The 3854-nt window shown below is 44.9% G+C and overlaps 1 pseudogene; it reads left to right on the top strand.

Annotated features, from left to right (window-relative positions):
• Window positions 1-2529: 2529 nt before the first annotated feature.
• On the top strand, window positions 2530-3418 carry LOC130843975 (carbonic anhydrase 3-like; annotated as a pseudogene).
• Window positions 3419-3854: the final 436 nt, after the last annotated feature.

The following is a 3854-nucleotide window of genomic DNA, read 5'->3' as shown; positions in this document are numbered from 1 at the left end:
AATCCAAGTGCTTCTTATGCAGTAACAGTATTATAAATAGACAGAAAGAATAGCCACTCTTCCACCCTGACCCCTGGGTTGACCCTCCCTCTACTCCTCTACACCACTACCTTTTGTAGGATTGAAAGCTCTTTGAGCATGTCCTATTAATGTCAATGTCCACTGGGCTTTGTGCACCATCTAGCACCATCTCAAGAGCATAAAAATGATTTGTTCAGCTGAATTGAAGAGGTTCTACTCATGTTAGCAGTTCCTACCTAATCCCTGCCTCCCAAGAATTTCTCTTGGGAAGAAACACACACACAGACACACACACAAACAGTGTTGTTGAATAAATGCTAATTCATCTAGCATGAAGTAGTCTGAGTCTGGAGTTAATGCCTTGGGAAACTCTAACACCTAGCCTTTAGGATTAAGTGGAGTTTGATAAATGACATGCCTAACCTCACCTGGGCTTTGAACCAATCGAGTTCAAGTTGGGAATTTGATAAGAATAAGACAGATGGAATCCAAACACAGTATCAACATCTTACTGGTTAAGCTGATATTGTAGGACATGATTTACATTGATTTACAGTTGTGGGTCAGTGTGCTTCACAACCCAGAATTCCACAATTAGACTTACTCAGTTCTAGGATGTACTGCATTCAGGACAGGATTCCCTCTGGTAGGAGAACTCAGGCACTTTACAAGCATGCCTTCCCCTCAAAAGAAAAGAAAGAATAGAAAGCCCATGCCTATTTTCTCCTTCAAAATCACCAGTGAAATTGTCATTCTTCCTCTCCTGGGGAGAAGTAAGTGAGAGGGTGGCTGTAGAAGAAGAAATGAAGAAGGAGAAGGAGAAGGAGAAGGAGAAGAAGGAGAAGGAGAGAGGCTGTAGAAATAGCTCTACCTGCTATGACTCTTGGGTGAATGAGAACCTGAAAGTCATGAAGCGAAAGCTTTGGTAAGCCTGAGGACAGCTGATAGATTTCATCTTTGAGTTGTTACAAATTATTTACATTCCTATTTCTCTCTCATCTGTATAATGTATATACATTACATTTAATATCAACAATTAAAATTTTCAGTTTTGAGCTTGTGCTGCAAACTCAGAGGAATTAAGTATCACATAAACACAGTCTTCTAAAAATTCAGCTCCATTTCTTATTGTGTAATACAACCCTGAAATAGCCTGTAAGTTTTTGAAATACAGATTCTTTTACTTCATTGTATTCCTGAGAATACTATGCGTACAGTAATTTATATATAAAAGCATTCCCATCTATACTTTTATGACAGAAAAAATCATAAGGAAAAAATCTCATTGGCTATTCAACTTGTAACTCAAGAAGGAAGAAAATGCAGGCAGCTCAGCTTAATAATCACTCATTCATATGTCAGTTTGGGGCACTAGAAAAAGATTTCCCATAGAAGGTCTACAATACATATCTTTGCATACAAAAATAACTAGAGTTAAGATTCGTCTAAATTTCAGATGAAAACACTAACATCTTACCCCACAAAGAAGACTTTAGCATTGCACTTCTGGACCTAGGATGGGGCACGAAATATAAAGAATGGAGCCAAGGGAATGGGAATGGAAACTGAAATGTGGGAGAGAAAAGCAGAGGGCCATGAGTCTGGAGACTGAGAGAGCAATCCAGAGTATTTACCTCTTCTCTCCTTTCTTCCACCCTTACTACTTAGTCAGCTCTCCTGCCCCAACCGGATGCCCTAGCCCATCATTAGAGACAAGTGGCAAGCTAGAGAAAGGGGCTATGGGTGGGAGGAGGGAGCTCTGAAGCAGGAAAAGAGAGGGGAAGGAAAGGGACAGGGAAAGCACCATTGTCCAGTAAGGAGGAAGGCAAGTCCAGCCAGCTGCGGCTAGGGAGGTCTTTCTTATGTTACCACCTGGGAGAGCCCGGGCTAATTATTTAACCTCTGCCTGGTACATGGCAAAAATCAATCATGTAGTCCATGCTGAGCAGAGTGCTGAGCACTTTACATGTATCTGTATCACCTTATTTAATTCTTAAATAAATATTCTTAGGAAAGAGAGGCCCAGAGAAGCTAAGTGTCACAGACACTGATGCCACCCAGATCTCCCTTTCCTGGAGGACCACTGCCCCAGCTGCTGGCAGAGAGCTTTCCACTCCCAGCCCCTCAAGGATGCCTCAGCAGCAGAGCTGCCTCTACTAAAGTCACTCCCCCTCTCAGGGTGACTGACCACTGTGAGGGTATCTCTGCCTCACTCAAGACAATTCCACAGGGCTGTTCTAGCTCCAGAGCTCCGCTGCACGGCTGCCCGACTTGCCCCTCTGCCCAGTCATGCTTCTGTCCCCTCCTTCCCTCAGGAGTCAGACCAATCACATTCCAGAATAAGGAACTTGTATGCTAAACTCATCTGAGGGTCTATGCCCTGGAAAATCTAAACTGCGACACTAAGTAACTTGCTCAGGGCCCAAGGACCCACGGTGGGGACACAAATCCAAGCAGAATGGTCCCAGAGCCTGAGCTCCTAACGGCTCCGCTCCAGTGCCTTCCACCATGAGCCACGACTCCTTCATTACCCAAGACGCCTACCACAATCCACACAGACCCTCTTACCTAGGCCTGACTTTTCATTATGTAGATGGTTCAGGTAAAGATTTTTGCCTCCAAACTGCCACACAGAATTTTAACTAAACAAGGGAGAGGTATGCAGCCTGCTGTCTTTGGGAGTAGATCTCATATTAACAGAATCTCCCCTAATTCCATCTATCCCCTTTTTCAAAGAACTTTCAGTGACAAGCCAAGAACTCAAGATTCCCTCCCGACTCTGCCAAGACCATCCTGAACAATGGGAAGACCTGCAGGGTAGTGTTTGATGATACTCATGACAGGTCAATGCTGAGAGGTGGTCCTCTCGCTGCACCCTACCAGCTTCGCCAATTTCATTTCACTGGGGCTCCTCGGACGATCACGGCTCTGATCACAGCATGGATGGGGTCAAACATGCAGCGGAGCTTCAGTCGGTTCACTGGAATTCCAGTATAACAGTTTGGGAAGTGCTCTGAAGCAACCTGATAGAGTAGCTGTGGTTGGCACTTTTCTGAAGATAGGACGTGAGAAAGGCGAGTTCCAGCAACTCCTTGATACACTGGACAAAATTAAGACAAAGGGCAAGGAGGCGCCCTTCACAAACTTCGACCCATCCTGCCTGTTCCCCGCCTGCCGAGACTACTGGACCTACCACGCTCCTTCACCACGCCACCCTGAGAGGAGTGCATCACGTGGCTCCTGCTGAAGGGGCCCATCACTGTGAACTCTGACCAGATGGCCAAGCTGCGGAGACTCTACTCCAGTGCGGAGAGTGAGCCCTCGGTGCCCCTGGTGAGGAACTGGCACCCCACCGCAGACTACCATGGGCAGGATAGTGAAGGCCTCCTTCAAATGAGGCTGCTGGAGTTTGCCCTCTTCAGGACAGGAAACCGACACTGCAGAGCTTGGTTCCTTGCCTCCTTTTGGTGCTCCTTACTCCAAGTATATTTCAGTTTTCCATACCAAGCAATGAAGATGAGAGATGCAATCACCAAGAACCCAGAGTTACTATTGACTAGATCTGATATGAAAGCATTTGGCCTTTGTAATAATCACCTTTCCTGCAAAAGCAGCATTTCTAATAAGGTTTCAAAGAAGAAGAAACAAGAGTTGGAAGAGTAAAGATAGAGAAAAATGGCTGTTGGGCACTTTTTTTGTGTCATCTTAAATTTCACAGAACTTCAGTTTACTTTCTTCATGTTATGAGTTATCTTTCTCAAAGGAATAGTGAGTAATTCCGTATGTGGGGGTAGAGGTATCTAAAGATAATATAGCAATTCAACATAAGCCAG

The sequence above is a fragment of the Hippopotamus amphibius genome, chromosome 1 (genome assembly GCF_030028045.1).
Source record: "Hippopotamus amphibius kiboko isolate mHipAmp2 chromosome 1, mHipAmp2.hap2, whole genome shotgun sequence".
Lineage (NCBI taxonomy): Eukaryota > Metazoa > Chordata > Mammalia > Artiodactyla > Hippopotamidae > Hippopotamus > Hippopotamus amphibius.
The sequence above is the reverse complement of the archived record's forward strand: the minus strand, read 5'-3'. Positions and strand labels throughout refer to the sequence as shown.